This window comes from Schistocerca gregaria, chromosome 3 (assembly GCF_023897955.1).
Source record: "Schistocerca gregaria isolate iqSchGreg1 chromosome 3, iqSchGreg1.2, whole genome shotgun sequence".
Classification (NCBI taxonomy): domain Eukaryota; kingdom Metazoa; phylum Arthropoda; class Insecta; order Orthoptera; family Acrididae; genus Schistocerca; species Schistocerca gregaria.
The window spans coordinates 509,955,774-509,977,064 of NC_064922.1; the positions used below are offsets into that span (position 1 = coordinate 509,955,774).

Sequence of the window (21,291 nt, forward strand, 5' to 3'; positions counted from 1 at the left end):
TTTTTGTTGCGACGGAATCTTCTCACGAAATTGCAATCACCAACCTTCTCCTCCGAATGCGAAAATATTTTCTTGACACCGACCTACATAGGGAGGAACGATCACCACGCTAAAGTAAAGGAAATCAGAGCTCGTACGGAAAGATATAGGTGTTCATTCTTTCTGCGCGCTATACGAGATTGGAATAATAGAGAATTGTGAAGGTGGTTCGATGAACCCTCTGCCAGGCACTTAAATGTGATTTCCAGAGTATCCATGTGGATGTAGATGTAGAAAAGTCACACCTTGAGGTGAATATATGATTAAAACATTAGGGCGGAAAAGCCCGGAATCTTTTTCTCAACATCCGTTGTCCGTCCAAAGAAAACAACGCTAAAAGACAGTGCGTCATGGATTAATAACAGACAGATTTCAATATAGTTGACGGGTCCAAAACAAATCTTACCACAGTGAGCGCCTCTCCGACCTATATGGAACCGTGTACCATACTTTAGCGGTGTTTTATTTTGACGGACAACGAATGTTGGGAAAAAAGATTCCGAGCTTTTCTGCTCTAATGTTTTAATCATATGTTCATCTGAAGATCTGCCTTTTGGCGCCACGAAACCGGCAGTGATACAGTCATAAAGGAGCAAATACAGCTGAAGCAATAATACCCAAGATGAATACTCATAGCTGTGGTTGACCCACCTACAAGGTTGTCAACAGAAACATGAAAATGTATGTGTAAATTCATATAGTTTTCCACAACAAGTGTACCAAATTTAGTTACATTGCCTTGAAAACTTTAGATTTTATTAGGTTTTTCAAAGTATTGCAACTTTTCATACATGTTCCCTACAAATTCTAGGAAGACAGTACTGGACATTAAAATCGATACGCCACGAAGATGAAGTGCTATAGAAATTTAACCGACAGGAAGAAGATGCTGTGATATGCAAATGATTAGCTTTTCAGAGCATTCACACAAGGATGGCGCCGGTGGCGACACATACAACGTGCTCACACGAGGAAAGTTTCCAACCGATTTCTCATACACAAACAGTAGTTGACCGACGTTGCCTGGCGAAACGTTGTTGTGATGCCTCGTCTAAGGAGGAGAAATGCGTACCATTTAGTTTCCGACTTTGATAAAGGTCGGATTGTAGACTATTGCGAATGCGGTTTATCGTATCGCGACATTGCTGCTCGTGTTGGTCAAGATCCAAAGACTGTTAGCAGAATATGGAATCGGTGGGTTCAGGAGGGTAATACGGAACGGCCCGCCTCGTATCACTAGCAGTCGAGATGACAGGCATCTTATCCTCACGGCTGTAACGGATCGTGCAGCTACGTCTCGATCCCTGAGTCGACAAATGGGGACGTTTACAATACAACAACCATCTGCACGAACAGTTCGAAAACGTTTGCAGCAGCATGGACTATCAGCTCGGAGACCATGGCCGCGGTTACCCTTGACGCTGCATCACAGACAGGAGCGCCTGCGATAATGTACTCAACGACGAACCTGGGTGCACTAATGGCAAAACGTCATTTTTTCGGATGAATCCAGGTTCTGTTTACAGCATCATGATGGTCGCATCCGTATTTGGCGACATCGCAGTGAACGGTCATTGGAAGCGTGTATTCGTTGTAAACATACGGGCGTATCACCCGGCGTGATGGTATGGGGTGCCATTAGTTACACGTCTCGGTGACCTCTTGTTCGCACTGACGCCACTTTGAACAGTGGACGTTACATTTGAGACGTGTTACGACCCGTGGCTCTAACCTTCATTTGATCCCTGCGAAACCCTACATTTCAGCAGGATAATGCACGACCGCATGTTGCAGGTCCTGTACGGGCCTTTCTGCATACAGAAAATGTTCGACTGCAGCTCTGACCAGTACGTTCTCCAGATCTCTCACCAATTGAAGACGTCTGGTCAATGGTGGCCGAGCAAGTGGTTCGTCACAATACTCCAGTTACTACTCTTGATGAAGTGTGTTATCGTGTCGAAGCTGCATGGGCAGCTGTACCTGTACACACGATCCAAGCTCTGTTTGACTAAATGCCCAGACGTATCAAGGCCGTTATTACGGCCAGAGGTGGTTGCTCTGGGTACTGATTTTTCAGGATCTATGCACTCAAATTACGTGAAAATGTAATCACATGTCAGTTCTAGTATAATATATTTGTCCAATGAGTACCTGTTTATCATCTGCATTTCTTCCTGGTTTAGCAATTTTAATGGCCAGTGGTGTAGTTTCTGCTCGCAGTCGGTTATTCCGTCTTGGCCCGGGCACTGGTGGGAGCTTTATAGAGCTCGAGTAGTCGCGGGTTGGCGACAGGTGTGGGGGGAGGAGAAGCAGGGTCCGCACGACGGGAGGGTGGAGCGCGCCGTGATCAAGTGGCCCGCGCTGCTCTCGCAGCCAGCCGCTGCCTCTAGTGCTGCAGGGCGGCTGTCTACCAAGGCTGAAGCGTTCCAAAAGGCGGTCCGCAGCACAAAAAAATCTCCTAGTTTTAACGTTGTTTACTAGGCCTTCATAAAAGACGTACACGTATTTATTTTATACGGGATTATTCGGCTGAATTTTTCAGCGGGTAGCTAACATGAATTAAGCCAGCATTCATCTCTCAAGCCCCGCTCTCCCTCGCGCCACATTCCCAGCGGCGCCGGGTCAAACGCGTGGCACTTGTGAGGTCGCCGCCGCTGCATCTCGATCGATATGAAAACAACAACGACCTCTATGAGGTGCGACAACACGTGGTTAACCCTTAATATATCAACCTTACATCATCGACGTCGGTTTCCAAGCTGGGGTCTTCGGGGGAGCCCATGTTCTTTTCTCAGTTTGCCTAAACAGTAGTGTAGAAGGTTACTCAGTTTAGTTTCTTTGGTCGTCTAAAATACGTTTGAATTAAATAAGCATTGTTGACGTCTTTCTTTACCGTCAAAAATGATAAACTCAAGAATATGTGCAAATCGATCCCGATGCTACGCCAGCAGTAAAAACGTCTCGACAAATATTTTAGCCTGTTGTCCACATTTCAGAAATTCTTCCCTTTCGGCAGTGAAGAGCTCCAGCAATCAGTAGGACGTCAGAAAACATTCTCAGTTTGACAGAATCTACACCTGTCCAAATTTTCGTTCTGTTGAGAGCAGGATGCTGTACAATACGTGCCGCTTCACCATTAATGAAGGGGCGTATAGTATCTACAATTTAGTCATCAAAGAAAATGTAAAAACTCCGGACATCGTGGGTGCAAGATCACTTACTTAATCACTTACTACGTAGAGCAAAAGTCTGTTAACACTATAATAACCACGTAAGTTACAATTTCGACTTTCTGATTCTTCTCAAATCTGAGGTTGAATCAAGAGACATTCAATGCTATTCCAGTTAAGTTCCAGATTTTTGTTCAGCTTAATCCATGTTAACGCTATGTGCAGCGCTTGCTCAGCTACGTTTCCGGGCTTCACTAGAAGCTAGTCGGACAGGGTCGTTAACATACAATGGACGCAATCCCAAAAAACACAAACAATTAAAGGCGATAGCCCCAAAGTAAGATAGTCACCGAAAGCAAGGTCCAGAAGCGAAACTTACGAAAAGAAATTCAAACTAAACGTAGTAAGGTGTCCGAATCGTGCACAAAGTGCTCATACACTGTCCAGTCACTTTAATGTGACCACCTATCAAAAGCATGAATAACCATTTCTTGAATCGTAGACCTCTGCGGTACCCTTAGGAATAGAGTCAATGAGGTTCTGGAACATACCGACAGAGATGTGGAGCCAAGCCGATTCCAGTGCCCTTTCCAGCAGCGCTAGATTTCTCGGTTGACGATCCACAGCGCGAAAAGCCCAATCGAGATGGTCCCACAGATTCTCAATTGCGTCTAGATCCGGGAGTTTGATGGCCAGGCGAGTAAGGTAAACTCACCCTGGTGCTGTCTGAACCACGCACGTACTCTCCCAGCTGTGTGACACGTTGCATTGTCCTGCTCTTAGATGCTATCGTGCCCAGAAAAAACAAACAGCATGTTGGGGAGGACAAGGTCCCCACTGATAGATTCACACTTGTGTTGATCCTTGTGTTGATCCATTATGCCTTCCAGAATGACGAGATCACCCAGGGAATGGCGCGAAAGCGTTCCCCAGATCATACCGCTCCCTCCTGCTGAAGGGTCTTTGTTTTCAGTCGTTTCACGCCGATGGTACATAATGTGCAATTCATCTGTAGACGTCCAGTTGCGGTGTTGGCGTGTAAATTCCAGCCTTCCTCGCCGATGAACAGCAGTCAGCACGGATGCATGAAGCGAGCGTCCGCTGCACAGGCCCATAGGTAGCAACGTCTGCTCAACGGTTGTTAAGGAGATACGGCTGTGTCAGTTATTTAACAGCTGCACGTCTATTCGCTCGTACACATCTCCACGGCTGTCAATCACCCCCTCATTTTGGCACATCATAGTCGCCTCGGCGACTATGATGTATGACAATTTTGGCGTGCGCGGCATATTTTAATCACGGTGGCACGTGAACAGTTTACAAACGTAGCCGTTTCGAAAATGCTTCCACCCTTGGCCCGAAAGCCAATCATCATGCCTTTGTGGACGTCAGACAGATCGCCTCGTTTCTGCATTACGACGAGGACTGCACTGTTTTCCGCTATGAAAAAAAATAAGCAAAATATACAAACTGAGTAATCCATGCGCAAGATAAGCAACATCAAGGATAGTCTGAGTTCATGAGCGCCGTGGTCCCGTGGTTGGCGTGAGCAGCTGCGGAATGAGAGGTGCTTGGTTCAAGTCTTCTCTCGAGTGAAAAGTTTAATTTTTTTATTTTCAGACAATTATTATCTGTCCGCCTCTCCGTCCGATGCGACAGTGAAACTGCTGCATTCATTTGTTGCAGTTTATGTGACAAAACTCTTATGTTTTTATCACTTTTTTGGAGTGATTATGACCTCCACAAGAAAACCTAAATCGAGCAAGGTAGAAGAATCTTTTTTACCCATTCGCCAAGTGTACCTTGTTAGGTGGGTCGACAACATATTCCTGTCATGTGACGCACATGCCGTCACCAGTGTCGTATATAATATATCAGACGTGTTTTACTGTGGAGAAATCTGTTGACCTATGACCTTGCGATAAAATGTTTTCGGTTCCCGTTGGAGAGGCACGTCCTTTCGTCTACAAATATCACGGTTTTGCGGCGCGGTCGCAAAACACAGACACTAAACTTTTTACAGTGAACAGAGACGTCAATGAACGAACGGACAGGTCATAACTTTGCGAAAATAAAGAAAATAAACTTTTTATTCGAGGTAAGACTTGAACCAAGAACCTCTCGTTCCGCAGCTGCTCACGCTAACCACGTGACCACGGCGCTCCTGAGCGCACGCTCTGCTTGTTGTTGCCCATCTTTCGTATGGACTAGTCAGATTGTATATTTTGCTTATCTTTTTCATAGTTCCACACAACTTCTTCCTGTTTTCTTGATTGATCTGTGTTCAGTTTTTCAGGGCCTATCCACTGTGCCAACTTATAACTAAATCTGAGGGGGGTGCGATGAGGAGGTTCCCTTGTAAGTATGAATATTAGCAATATGCCTCGTGTCGGGCGTTGTGGCCAAGCGGTTCTAGGCGCTTCAGTCTCTTGCTACATGAACGTCTCACCGCTACGCAGATTCACTGCCAAATGGGGCCTGTCTCTGCTGGAAGCGTCGAGGTGCAAAGTAGTTCCGGATATCTTACCAGATTGCATGTAAAAGGGATTACGCAAATCACTACAGGCACCCATTTTCAGAGAAACTGTATGCGTTTCTTCATTTAATTGTCGTTGGTTATAAATATGTTTGTTTTAATAATTAAATTTTATTAAAAATAGTTAGTAATCAAATAACATGAAATTCACCAAAACGTCACGGAAATACATGTGGTTTTTTAAAAAATTATATTACCCCTCAAATGTCATATAACTTAAATAATGAAACTAGTGATGAAGAAAATATGGAGTAAAAATTGAGCAGGAATCGAACCGTTACGAAGCGCGAACGCTAATCAAGTGACCACCACGAACTCTGCCGGTAGGTACCTACGCACGGATATATCAGTCACATAATACACGCGTAATATTTCCCTTGCGATTTTCTCGGAATTGTCAGAGTAGTGCACTTTACTCTTGCACATTGTTGTTTTAATGACCTACTGATGGTGTAGAAAGTTTGAAGTAAAACTGTGGTCCCAACATCGTGGCGTCCTCTTATCAGTTAAGCGCGTACACTATAAAGTACTTGCAAAGCTTGCACGTGCGTACCTCTGGTCTAGGATTATTGGGTTCCATCACACATTTGTCCACGTGTCTATGTCTATGTCTGTATGTCACTTTCATTATGACGAGTACTTGAACATGAGACTTCGACTAGAGTAAGGGAATCTGACACTTCCATAGTTCGTGGTCTGTAGTACTATACGTTACTGTGCGTAGCTGAATCTTCTAGTAAAGCTCATCTGTGCTTTTATAATCTAGTGTGTGTGCTCTCCTGTATATTCATTGTAAACACGTGAAGAAGCAATTAAAAACAGGCCTGTAAGCCAACTGAGAGTCTTATTTCCTTACGATCACTGTATCTACCTCCTTAACCTAACATCCCAGTCATTCTGTGCTGTCTCTAACCACAGAGATCTGAAAAATCCGTTTGACACCATCGCCGTTTCACCCCTGTACGCAGACCCTCGTGTACGATGAAAAGCTTGACCAAAAATCCCGCGTCACCTCTGATCCAATAAGCTGCGTTGCGACTCACGTCGACTTACAACAATGCTAAGCTGCAATGGTTAAATAAATGAAAATGGTGTGATGTAGGGGGGGGGGGGGGGGGTCGAACCAAATTCGAGATTTGGTCTAGGTGCCAGTTACCATAGACACACCACGGGAAAGCAAAACGCGATTACTCTGGGCTCACAATTATTGCGCAGCGGAGCAGCGGAACGTTCTAAGCACACGGGTATACGAAAGGTTTTTAACTTCGTCACAATATTTATATTATGCTGCAAAATATTCGCGAATATTTTGGACGACCGGTGAAAGACTCCCCATGTATTTGCGTAGTAGAATCGAACCGAGCGAGGTGGCGCAGTGGTTAGCACACTGGACTCGCATTCGGGAGGACGACGGTTCAATGCCGTCTCCGGCCATCCTGATTTAGGTTTTCCGTGATTTCCCTAAATCGCTTCAGGCAAATGCCGGGATGGTTCCTTTGAAAGGGCACGGCCGATTTCCTTCCCCATCCTTCCCTCACCCGAGCTTGCGCTCCGTCTCTAATGACCTCGTTGTCGACGGGACGTTAAAACACTAAGATCCTCTTTTTAGTAGAATCGACAATGAACTTACCTACGACAGTTACTGGAGCGCGCCACTCGTGCAGAACACTATCGAGATGTTGACCGCTGCACTAGACACCAGCATCTGATGGACAGAGCACGCGAGCGATGCGCCGTGGTAAGGCCAGAGAGGCATAAACGAGTTCCGCGAACATCTTCCTAAAGAGAAGCGGGGGAGCGCGATAGCGGTCGCTCCTCGCGTGAGTCACTGTTTTGGCAACGCTTGCGGTAGTCCCAGCGGTTCGCAGAAAAACGGGGACGGACCTCCGCAAGGGGTATCCCGGAGCCTAATGCGTGTGTCATCTGTCGCGGACACTCCAGATCCCCGCCGCCAATACTTCCCCGTCGCCTTCGCCCTCGTCTCAGATTACAAGCAATTGTAGCGCGCTAGCAGCGGTGCTCCTCCTGATCGCTGGACAGAAGACAAGCTACAACGGCATTCTGTTGCTAAACGCCAATGATAGCCATTTTGTTATTAAACGTTATGTTGAGATAAGTTGCCTCAAACCGTAGACGGCGTCAACTAAACAAAACACATCAGACAGAAGAGATTTTATTCCATTTGAATGTAACGCTGCAAGGACACTCGAATTAACAACGAAAAAGATAAATAGCAGGTGTCCTTCTTCTTCTTTCACGTATTAGCCGCTATGTATTACCGGTTATTTCAACTGTTTCTCCTTTACTTTCGTCCACATTTCTCTTGTAATTTCTCCGCGTTTTTCTCATCTTTCTACTGTCCAAGTCGTCTTCTTCTGGGTTTTCCGCCTTTGGTGTCCTATAATTTCCATCTGAGTCGCAGTCTTTCCTCAATATTTTGTGGAGTAATAAGGAGTTTGCTTGTCGACGGAAGAGTCCGATTCCACCCGTCTGCTTTGACGCGCAACATAATAGTAAGGTGTAACGTAACTATGGCTTGGAGTTTTTGTGTTGATCGTGTTTGTAGATGTCGTGTTGTTCTATTTGATAGTGCCCTCTGGTGGTGGATGTGGACGTGCAAAGTTCAACGTGTGGTATTGGGTTTATTTGAGTTTTGGTGTCATCGTGCTAACGAGGTTTCGACTTCAGGTAGTTAGTGCGGTAACGTGTGTTGTGGAAGTGTTTTCAGTGCGTTATTAAGGTTTTTTGTTTATATGTTTGGTGTTTTTGTTAGGTCTGATTAGTGTGGTGTTTGTTGTGCGGAAAATAGTCTAATTTATTTATTGCGTTTCTGTTAGATATAGAAAAAAAATGGAAATTTGTGGAAAGATTTTATAGGACCAAACTGCTGAGGTCATCGGTCCCTAAGCTTACACGCTACTTAATTTAACTTAAAGTAACTTACGCTAAGGATGACACACACACACCCATGCCCGAGGGAGGACTCGAACGTCCGATGGAGGGAGCCGCGCTGACCGTGACAAGACGCCTGTGACCGCGCGAAAGATATAGACATGACAGTGAAGTTTACGAGTGTATGATTACGTTCAGGACATCAATATGTGACGTGGCAGAGGACGCACCTGTATGTGTATGTGAATGTATGTGCGCGCGCGCGCGCGCGCGCGTGTGTGTGTGTGTGTGTGTGTGTGTGTGTGTGTGTGTGTGGTGGACAACCTAGGTGGTATTGCCGAAGGCTTCTGTAGGTAAGTAATTTTTGTTTTGGTTTTATTCTATAGTACCTGTATTGTTTTGTGTGTTGTATATTTATAGTAAAAAAATGGTTCAAATGGCTCTGAGCACTATGGGACTTAACATCTATGGTCATCAGTCCCCTAGAACTTAGAACTACTTAAACCTAACTAACCTAAGGACATCACACAACACCCAGTCATCACTAGGCAGAGAAAATCCCTGACCCCGCCGGGAATCGAACCCGGGAACCCGGGCGCGGGAAGCGAGAACGCTACCGCACGACCACGAGCTGCGGACTTATTTATAGTAGGTCGGTTGTGTTTTAATTTATGTGGTGAATATAGGGTATTTGGGTTTTCTAGTTGTCGGGCTATGGTCCAACTTTTCAGAGTTGTAGGTGCTGTTTTTTTAATATCGATAGCTGCGGTTAGGCTGTACAGATCACAGTTGAGCTATATAGCCCAAGGCAAATGTCCGATTCCTGTGGTTTTGTTTATGTTGGGTAATGTTGTAATTTAAAGTTTTTTTATAATATTTGTTTTGGGATGGTGCGTTGTTTCTGTTGTTCTTCTGTATTTAGCTTGTCGCAGCCCTAAACCCCCCAGTTATCCGCGGTTGTCCTGTTAGTTTCATTTTATTTTTGGAGTGGTACGTTATTTTGATACTTTTATTTTTGTTCGCGTTTGTTGGCGTGTGTTTGATGTCATTGTCGTCATTTTGTATACGCGGGAAGTAAGCCGTATTCATGACGTCATGGGGCGGGTGGAATCGGACGCTTCTGTAATGCAGAGCATGTCCATGTCCCTTCCAACTTCTTTGCCCCATGTGTTATCCATTTTTAATTTACCGAAGTAAGTGCACAGTCTTTTTGTCAGTCTGTTTGGATTTATGCTTTGGATGTACCTGTAGGAAGCTGTTGTCCTTTTCCTAATCACGTCAGCTCCTTTACATATTTGTACAAGGTGTGCCTATAAAATAACGTTATTACTACTGTAAAACATTTATTTCAAAAACATACGTATTTAGTTATTGCCACCCTCAAGATACCCCACTTCTCTGTCTGTACAACGCTCCATGCGAATATTTTATTAAAGGAAATTCTTCCTATGCAAGCTTCTTGATGATGTATGCCGCGTTTCCTTCCACTGCTTCAACGGACTAAATTCTTGTTTCTTTTAGTGAATATTTGAGCTTGGAGAAAAGATAAAGTCGCCTGGCGCTAGGCCAGGCGAATAAGGTGGATGGCCTAAGGCTGGGATACTGTACTTCGCTTGACAGATTGTCGCACAGTTGACAAAATGGTAGATATCGAAATAGACGACAGGGGGATAGAGAAACAATTAAAATCGCTCAAAAGAGGAAAGGCCGCTGGTCCTGATGGGATACCAGTTCGATTTTACACAGAGTACGCGAAGGAACTTGCCCCCCTTCTTGCAGCGGTGTACCGTAGGTCTCTAGAAGAGCGAAGCGTTCCAAAGCACAGGTCATCCACGTTTTCAAGAAGGGACGTCGAACAGATGTGCACAACTATAGACTTATATCTCTAACGTCGATCAGTTGTAGAATTTTGGAACACGTATTATGTTCGAGTATAATGTCTTTTCTGGAGACTAGAAATCTATTCTGTAGGAATCAGCATGGGTTTCGAAAAAGACGGTCGTGTGAAACCCAGCTCGCGCTATTCGTCCACGAGACTCAGAGGGCCATAGACACGGGTTCACAGGTAGATGCCGTGTTTCTTGACTTCCGCAAAGCGTTTGACACAGTTCCCCACAGTCGTTTAATGAACAAAGTAAGAGCATACGGACTATCAGATCAATTGTGTGATTGGATTGAGGAGTTCCTAGATAACAGAACGCAGCATGTCATTCTCAACGGAGAGAAGTCTTCCGAAGTAAGAGTGATTTCAGGTGTGCCGCAGGGGAGTGTCATAGGACCGTTGCTATTCACAATATACATAAATGACCTGGTGGATGACATCGGAAGTTCACTGAGGCTTTTTGCAGATTATGCTGTGGTGTATCGAGAGGTTGCAACAATGGAAAATTGTACTGAAATGCAGAAGGATCTGCAGCGAATTGACGCATGGTGCACGGAATGGCAATTGAATCTCAATGTAGACAAGTGTAATGTGAATACATAGAAAGATAGGTCCCTTATCATTTAGCTACAAAATAGCAGGTCAGCAACTGGAAGCAGTTAATTCCATAAATTATCTGGGAGTACGCATTAGGAGTGATTTAAAATGGCATGATCATATAAAGTTGATCGTCGGTAAAGCAGATGCCAGATTGAGATTCATTGGAAGAATCCTAAGGAAATGCAATCCGACAACAAAGAAAGTAGGTTACAGTACGCTTGTTCGCCCACTGCTTAAATACTGCTCAGCAGTGTGGGATCCGCACCAGATAGGGTTGATAGAAGAGATAGAGAAGATCCAACGGAGAGCAGCGCGCTTCGTTACAGGATCATTTAGTAATCGCGAAAGCGTTACGGAGATGATAGATAAACTCCAGTGGAAGACTCTGCAGGAGAGACGCTCAGTAGCTCGGTACGGGCTTTTGTTAAAGTTTCGAGAACATACCTTCACCGAAGAGTCAAGCAGTATATTGCTCCCTCCTACGTATATCTCGCGGAGAGACCATGAGGATAAAATCAGAGAGATTAGAGACCACACAGAAGCATACCGACAATCCTTCTTTCCACGTACAATACGAGACTGGAATAGAAGGGAGAACCGATAGAGGTACTCAGGGTACCCCCCGCCACACACCGTCAGGTGGCTTGTGGAGTAAGGATGTAGATGTAGATGTAGATGTAGACACCTCTTAATAAACGACGCGGTATGAGCTAGTGCGTTGTCTTGATGCAGAACCCATGACTTGTTCTTCCATAATTCCGGTAGTTTTTTTCTTATTTTCTCACGCAGTTGAACAAGAACATCAAGATAGTAATGTTGAATAATTACTGTGACTGCCAGGAACGTAGTGTTCCTATGGTTTCGGTAGTGGGACACACATAATAACTATACTCCGTCCGAACAGGCCTCGGAGGATCTGATGCTACCAACCGACCGCCGTGTCAGCCTCATCCGATTGGCGTCACTGGATGCGGATATGGAGGGGCATGTGGTCAGCACACCGCTCTCCCGTCCCTGACGCTCTACTTCTCATTCAAGCAGCTCCACAATTATTGGCCTCGGAAGGGCTGAGTACACCCCAAATGCCAACAGCGCTCCGCATGCCCTTACGTTTGGTAGTCTGACGGGAACCGATGTTACCACTGTGGCACATACATACATTTTTGTAGTAATTATGGAATCTTTTTTTCCGTGATTCGCTATTGGTGAAATAAAGTCTATACGGTGCCCACAGCTACATTCAAGTTACCTGTGAAAAACCCCATGAAAATTCGTTTAGTGGTTTTGGGGACCAACTTGTTCAAACATAGACAACAAAATTTTAGCAAAACTTTAATTTGGAATCCGATTGTGATTAAATAAAACTTATACGCTGCTCCAAGAACGCTGGATTTAAGAGTGAAAACCCAGTAGAAATACGTTCAGTTGTTTTTGGAGATTAAGATGTTCAAAGACAAACAAACAGACACGACGGTTGTACAATTTTATTATTACCATAGCTGAGCTCAATACATCGAAATTAATGGAGTTTTTGGATAAAAGGAACTGAAGAAAGTTGAGTATGAACACAGGATTATGAAAATCAAAGACTTTTTTATAGTGAAAAGTTTAAATATTTCTGCAGTGGGTACCCTGTTTGCCTATTCCATTGCCCTATTCCATCTTTCTGTAACGTACTCTGCAGCTCAGTGTGTAGAGGTTAGCGTCGCTGCTTCTATGTCGAGGCATCCCGGTTTTGATTCCTGGACGGGTGGAGATTTTCTTCACTCAGAGGCTGTGTGCTTGTGTTGTTCTAATCATTTCATCTACTTCAGCTTGCAAATCGCTGAAGTGGTGTCAAACAGAAAGACTTGTATCAGGAGGGCGAACAACCCCAGATGGAATCCCCCTCCAACAATAATGGCACACGATGATTTCATTTCCCAAAAGTAATTTCTAACATGTTGTTGTTGTTGTTGTTGTCTTGAGTCCTGAGACTGGTTTGATGCAGCTCTCCATGCCCCTATATCCTGTGCAAGCTTCTTCATCTCCCAGTACTTACTGCAACCTACATCCTTCTGAATCTGCTAAGTGTATTCATATCTTGGTCTCCCTCTACGATTTTTACCCTCCACGCTGCCCTCCAATGCTAAATTTGTGATCCCTTGATGTCTCAGAACATGTCCTACCAACCGGTCCGTTCTTCTTCTGCACATAGCTAAATACATTTGTAAATCTAGGAGCGATGGCCCGCCAGGACCGGATTTAGGCGTAGCCCAGGCAGCTCGATCGCCCTTGCACACTCACAGGGAACAAAATCACAACTCCAAGATGGAGTTGTGCGACATAAAAGAAGGTTGGTAGGAGTGCTTCTACATCTAAAACAAGATCTCTATTCAAATTTTGCGCCAGTCGCATGAGAGTGGAGCTAGTAAGGCCATAATGAGGATCTAAATCAGGTTTTCTAAAAAAAAAAACACGCTGTAACGGCCGTGAGCATTCGTTACCTTTGAGATTGGTCGTGAAGAGTTGATGTTAGTGATGAAAACGCCACTGTCGTCACCTCACTGAGTCGGATAGAGGTCTTGTTGTATGGCGACGAGAAGCTGGATGCTCCTTTTGCGATACTGCAGAAAGACTTGGCAGGAAAGTAGCCACTGATTGTAACGGCGGTCACGAGAATGTACGATTACTAGAAGACCGGGCTCCGGACGGCTACATGGCACTACCGAGAGGAAAGATCCGCGTGTTGGCGCATGGCTCTAGCGCCTCGTACTGCATCTGGAGCAGTAATTTGAGCAGCAATTGGCACCACAGTGACACAATGAACTGATACAAATCGGTTACTTTAAGGACAGCTCCGAGCCAGGCGCTATGCAGTGTGCTTTCCAAACCACCGCCATTTGCAACTTCAAATGGTTCAAATGGCTCTAAGCACTATGGGACTTAACATCTGAGGTCTTCAGTCTCCTAGACTTAGAACTATTTACACCTAACTAACGTAAGGGCAACACACACATCCATGCCCAAGGCAGGATTCGAACCTGCGACCGTAGCAGCAGCGCGGTTCCGGACTGGAGCGCCTAGAACCGCTTGTCCACAACGGTCGGCATTTGCAACTTCAGTGGAAGGGAGGGTAGAGGTTTGTTGTTTTTTCTGATGAAATGTGGTTTTGCCTCAGTGCCAGTGATGACCTTGTGTTGGTTGGAAGGAGTCTATACGGAGGCCGTTTGAGGGCCTGCAAACAACTTATCTGCGTTCTAGAAACATGGGACCTACACCTAGAGTCGTGGTTTTGGGTGCGATTTTATATGAGACGAGGAGCACTCTCGTGGCTATCTCGCGCACTCTGACTGAAAATTTGTGCGTCAGTCTTGTGATTCGACCTTTTGTGTTGCCATTCATGAACAGCATTCCAGTGGTGTTTTCCAACAGGATAACGTTCACCTACGTACCACTGTTGTAACCAAACATGCTCTACAGAGTTCGACATGTTGCCTTGGCCTGCTCGATCACAGATCTATATCCAATGGAGCATATATTGGAAGTCATCGGACGACAACTCCGGTGTCATCCAAAACCAGCATTAACTGTTCCTGTATCGACCGATCAAGTGCAACAGGTGTGGACTCCATCTCACGAACTGACATCCGGCACCTGTACAACACAATGCCTGCATGTTTGCATGCTTGTGTTAAACACTCTGATGGTTACACCGGTCATTAATGTACCTGCATTTCACATTTGCGATGACTTATCTCGCACTTATATTAACCTGTGATAGTAGAAAAATGTATTCCTGAAATTTCAGTATTCTACATTAATTATTTTGTTGTGATGCGATGTTTTTCCTTTCAGTGTTGAGCTCAGTTGGAAGGCATCCTCCCAGAAATATATAAGGACAGAGTTGCTAGATAGCCCTATTTACATTGGATGTCCGGATTTTTACAGGAGTCATGACCTGTCCTGTGAAATTCTTACGTGATATGCAAATGTCTCGACTTTGAGGCTCTGCTAATCATTCAAAATATGACGCATATTTACTTGAAAATGTCCGCGTATATTATAGTTCCGAAATTAGTTTCTGAACGCGTCGACAGCATTAGCAAAGAAAGTTAGAATACGGTCCGCCAGGTGATCGCAATCTGTCGACGAACTAAAGCAGTGGTTCTGAATCTTTCTGAAGCCATTCCCACTGAGTGCAATCAGCTATTAGGTAGCCTCTTCCCTTCCCCCCTACCATTTTCTTGCCCCGCTGTCAACAACCTTAGCATCTAATTAATGACGAAAGGTAAATGACATTTAGTTACCACGAACTAATGAGTCAATTGCTACTACTTATTTCTAACAACTTTTCTTCTTATAGAATGATGAAGCAGTTCTCACGGCATCGTGAGTGCTACCCACACACAACTCCTGCTCAGAGAAGAAAGCTAATTGTCCACACTAAGTGAAGAGACATGTTTTCTCCGCACCGCTCCTCTCCCAAGTGACACTTGCTTCTTCCATGCCTTGAACCCTCCCGTCCCCCTCCACCCCCACACTCACAAAAAAATTAAAATCAACAAAATTAAAATGTGTGTACTGCACTTATCTTTGTAAATCAGTCGATTGATGTACTCCTTTCTCCTGAACTGGTAGAAATTGGAAGACTTATGGCTGCTAATGCGTTGTGTCGGACCGCTGCCCTAATAATAATAATAATAATAATAATAATGAAGCTATTTCTAGTCTATGGCGGGAGCTACCTACAAGTCGGAGAAGGTATTTTCGTGTGACATTTAAGCAAACGTCAGGCAAATGTTTCAATTTTACTGCCATAGATGCACGATACAAAGCGTGTGTACAGTAGATGGAATATGGAAGGAAGAGTGTGTTCATACATTTGTTTAAGAAGCTGTAACCAGGATATTGTGTCGCGCATTAAAGCTAATACTCGAGAAAAAAATTAATTATTCGCAGTCAGTACTACAATATTATGAAAAAGTGACAATAGTAAAAATATTTTTAAAATATTTTTGGTTTCGTGCAAACGCAATTGAACCTTTTGTTTTTTCCGCTAAATTGAGTTTTACCCCTCAGGGAGTAATTACTCTCGGGTTCAGAGCCACTGCATTGAAGCCTCGGTTTTTAGTCTGTAGCAGAACTGATGGGAACTCCTTTCTACCTACGAAGCCTCAATTTTTCATTAAACATCTTGAGGATACGTTTGGAGAAGTTAACAGCGCTGTCCAAGATGCGAAACGGCGCAGTCTCGATTCAGACAGCATCCTCAGTCCAATCCTGAGCGTTACTCAACATGGTCCAGGGGATCATTTTCCATTGCGGTCTACTCTTTCAGTCTGACGACGAGCTCCGCGCCAATTTAGAACGGCGGGGTGTTCATTTGATCCAGCGCGTTTACAGGGAACCCAAAGAGAACAGGGTTGCTACCAGTGCCTTTATCTTGGCCTTTGAAGGTGATTCATTGCCTGAAAAGGTCAAGGTGATGGTTTACCATTGTGACGTTAAACCATACGTCCCTCCCCCTACGCGTCGCTTTAAGTGCTGGAAATTCGGGCACATGTCTTCCCAATGCACTTCCAGCGCCACATGTCGAGACTGCAGACGTCCACTGCACCCAGATACTCCATGTGCGCCTCCTCCCTCTTGCATCAGCTGTGTAGAGCACCATTCCCCCTGCTCGCCAGACTGCCCAGTACTCCAAAAGGAGCGGAAAAGCATGCAGTACAAGACCCTGGACTGGTTGACTTACACAGAGGCTAAACGTAAATTTGAAAGATTACACCCCAATCGGTTGGCATCGACATATGTTGCAGCTACGTCACAATCGCCGTCCCAAGTGCCAGTGATTCCTCACTCTTTCCCATGAACAGTGGACCCTCTGGGCCACCATAAAACATCCTCCCCCTTGGTGGTAGGGGGCAAATCTTCCTCCATTGCTCCCAAAGTACCTAATTCAGGAACAAGCCCCCCCCCCCCCCAAAACGCAGGGAACATTGGTCCCCTCCCCCCTGCTGAAGAAGCAACAGCCTCTCGTGCGGAACAGGTCCCTTGGAGCCCTCTTTCCCAAGGTAACCACTATTGCCATAGCGGACACTCGCCAGTGGCTCAAGGAGCCAAAAGCTGCTGGATGAAGAGCTTCACAGTCTTCCTCCATGCCTGAAGCTGCTTCGGAGAAATCTTCCCAGCAAGCCCCTAAAGAGAAGTGAGAGCGCAAGCAAACTAAGAAGAAGTGTGCTAAAAAACAGGACCCTCTGTTGGCCCCAAAACTCCCTATCAGTTCTCATTCTGAGGATGTGGTGGAGATCTTAAGTGTCCTCTGTGGACCTGGATCTCACTGATGCCTCATCCACCATAGAAATGGCCACAAATACTCAGTCGGTGGCAGCACGTGATGCTGAGGCATAACCTGCCTCCTTGCATGCTTCATACCTTCCCAGCCTCACGATATCATCATCCACCAGTGGAACTGTGGCTGTTTTTTCCGCCACCTGGTTGAGCTATGGCAACTTGTAAGCTTTACACCTGCTTTCTGCATTGCACTTCACGAAACCTGGTTCCCAGAAATGCGGACTCCTGCCCTCCATGGCTACCTTCGTGATTATAATAGAGTGTCAGGTGGGGTTTGTGTCTATGTCCTGGACTCAGTATGCAGTGAACCTGTGCCCCTTCAAACCTCTCTTGAAGTTGTGGCTGCAAGGATAAGGACGATGCAGGAAATAACTGTCTGACTGTCTGCAAAGTATATCTTCCTCCAGATGGTACAGTACCCCTGAATGTATTGGCTGCAGTGATTGATCAACTCCCTAAACATTTCCTACTTTTGGGAGATTTTAACGCTCATAACCCCTTGTGGGGTGGCACCGTGCTTACTGGCCAATCAGTGATGTCGAAATTTTGCTGCCACAACTGGACCTCTCCCTCTTAAATACAGGTGCCCCCACACATTCCAGTCTGGCACATGGCACGTATTCGGCCATTGATCTCTCGGTTCGCAGTCCTGGCCTTCTCCCATCTATCTACTGGAGAACACATCACGACCTGTGTGGTAGTGACCACTTCCCCATCTTCCTGTCACGGCCCCTGCGTCAGACCCACGGACACCTGCCCAGATGGGTTTTAAACAAGGCAGACTGGGAAGCCTTCACCTCTGCTGTCACAGCTGAATCTTCCCTACATGGTGATACTGATGTGGTAGTTGAGCAGGTTACTACAACGATCGTTTCTGCGATGGAAAATGCGATCCCTCGTTCTTTAGGGTGCCCCCCGACGAAAGACAGTCCCTTGGTGGTCGCCGGAAGTCGCTGAGGCAATTAAGGAGCGTCGGCGAGCTCTACAGCGGCATAAGTGGCACCCTTTTTTGGAGCACCTTATAGCCTTTAAACGGCTCTGTGCCCGTGTTCGCCAACTCATCAAACGACGGAAGCAAGAATGTTGGGAGAGATACGTCTCAACCATTGGGTGCCATACGTCACCTTCCCAAGTCTGGGCAAAGATAAAACGAGTTTTTGGGTACCAGACCACAATAGGTGTTCCCAGTGTTAACATAAATGGCGTATTATTTACCGACGCAAACGCGATGGCCGAGCACTTTGCTGAGCACCACGCTCGCGCCTCTGTATTAGAGAATCCCCCCCCCCCCCCCACAGGCTTTCGCACTCTCAAACGGCGGATGGAAGGGAAAGTCTTCTCGTTCAGTACACGCCAAAGTGAACTCTATAATGCCCCATTTACAGAGTGCAAGCTCCTCAGTGCCCTTGCACATTGCTCCGACACAGCTCCTGGGCCAGATCAGATCCACAGTCAGATGTTTAAACATCTCTTGTCTGACTACAAGCGACATCTCCTCGTGATCTTCAACCGGATCTGGTGTGATGGCGTCTTTCCATCGCACTGGCGGAAGAGCACCATAATACCAGTGCTCAAACCGAGCAAAATCCCACTTGATGTGGATAGCTATTGGCCCATGGCCTCAACAATGTTTTTTGTAAGCTGATGAAATGTATGGTGTGTCGGCGGTTGGGTTTGGTCCTGGAGTCACGTGGCCTACTGGCTCCGTGCCAGGGCAATTTCCGCCTGGGTCGCTCTACCACTGGTAATCTTGTGTCCCTCGAGTCTGCCAACACTTTGTTGCCGTCTTTTTTGATTTACAAAAAGCATATGACACCACCGGGCGACATCAGATCCTTGTCACATTATACGAGTGGGGTTTCCGAGGCCCACTCCAGATTTTTATCCAGAATTTCCTGTCGCTTCGTACTTTCTGTGTCCAAGTTGGTACCTTCCATAGTTCCCCCCATGTCCAGGAGAATGGGGTCCCAAGGGCTCTGTATTGGGTGTATCTCTACTTTTAGTGTCCATTAACAGTCTAGCAGCAGCTGTAGGGCTATCCGTCTTACCCTCTGTGTATTTCATACTGTTCCACCAGTATTGGTGTTGCTGAGCGACGCCTACAGGGAGCCATCCACAAAGCGCAGCCATGTGCTCTAGCCCGCCGCTTCCAGTTTTCGGCCGCAAAGTCGTGTGTTATGTACTTCTCACGGCGAGGTACCTTTCATCCGGAACCAGAACTTTACCTTACGGACGATAACCTCATTTTAGTGGAGACATATCGAGTTTTAGGACTGGTTTTCGATGCCTGATTGACTTAGCTTCGTCAGCTTAAGCGGAATTGCTGGCAGCCCTCCGCTGCCTCAGCAGCACCAACTGGGGTGCTGCTGCAGCTCTACAGAGCCCTTGTTCAATCCCGCCTTGACTATGGGAGTCTGGTATATGGTTCGGCGGCGCCCTCAGCGTTGCGTTTACTCGACCCAGTGCACCACTGTGGCGTTCGACTAGCGACGGGAGCTTTTAGTACGAGTCTGGTGACCAGCGTCCTGGCAGGGGCTGGGGTATCTCCATTGTAGGTCAGGCGTGGACAACTGCTCGTCAGTTACATTGCACACGTTCGTAGTTCTTCTGCGCATCCGTATTACTGTCTCCTTCTCCCACCCACGGCGGTTCATCTCCAGCATCGGTGGCCCACGTCAGGGCTTACATTAGCAGTTCCCGTCCGATCCATTTTATTTGAACTGGAGTCCTCGCCTTTACCATATATAGTCCAGGTCCATTCACGTACACCTTCATGGTGTACACCTAGGCCGCGGCTTCGCCTGGGCCTTTCACATGGCCCAAAGGACTCAGTTCACCCCGCGGCTCTGCACTGTCACTTCCTCTCGATTCTTGACACTTACCGAGGCCATGAAGTGGCTTAAACCGACAGCTCGATGGCTGATGGTCACGTCGGCTTCGTGTATGTCCCTGGAGGACATATTGTATAGCATTCCTTGCCCAATGTCTGAAGTGTTTTCACTGCAGAGCTGGTGGCTATATCACGTACTCTTGAGCACATCCGTTAATTCCCTGTCGTTTCTTCTGTGTACTGACTCCTTGAGCAGCCTGAAAGCTGTCGACCAGTGCTGCCCTTGTCATCCTTCAGTAGCTACCATCCAGGAGCCCATCTATGCCCTGGAACGGTCCAGTCGTTCAGTGGTGTTTGTGTGGACCCCAGGCAACGAACTTGCAGGGTGGTCAAACAGGTTACACGGAAACCGCTTATGGAGATCGGCATTCCAACAACTAACCTGCGTTCGTTTTTACGCAGTCAGGTTTTTCGGCTTTGGGAGACGGAATGGCATAGTCTCAGTAAGCATAACAAACTGCGTGTCATTAAGGAGATTACGAATGTGTGGCAGTCCTCCATGCAAGCCTCTCCCAGGGACTCTGTGGTTCTCTGCCGGCTCCGCATTGGCCACGCTTGTGTGACACACGGCTACCTTCTGCGCCGTGAAGACCCGCTTCGGTGTCGATGCGGCGTCCAGTTGGCAGTGGCCTACATTCTGGTGCACTGTCCCACTTTGACTGCCCTGTGACGAAATCTTCGGTTACCGGACTCGTTGCCGCTAATTATATCTGACAACACCTCATCGGCTGATTTAGTTTTACGTTTAATTCGTGAGGGTGGGTTTTATCATTTAATCTAAGTTTTAGCGCATGTCTTTTGTCCCTCTGTGTCCTCCACCCTACTGCTTTTAGGATGGAGGTGGCTGGCTTCTCCTTTTTATTCTCATGGTTAGTCAGCCATGGTAATCTGTTTTGTCGTTTTAATCTCTTCTACCTGTATCTTTCGATTTTGTGGTTTTCTTCTCCGC

The 21,291-nt window shown here is 46.2% G+C and overlaps 1 protein-coding gene across 3 annotated transcripts in view; it reads right to left on the minus strand.

Moving 5' to 3' along the window:
- Positions 1-21,291, minus strand: part of LOC126354674 (CYFIP-related Rac1 interactor B) — a 423,392-nt gene that overhangs the window by 79,858 nt on the left and 322,243 nt on the right. Inside the window, exon 1 of one of the 3 annotated variants that reach the window (XM_050004477.1) lies at positions 7,376-7,420. The exons of the other annotated variants lie outside the window; for them this stretch is intronic. The gene's annotated coding sequence lies outside the window, so the exon portion shown is untranslated. Of the gene's footprint in view, positions 1-7,375; positions 7,421-21,291 lie in introns of those variants that run through there. 3 annotated transcript variants of the gene reach the window in all.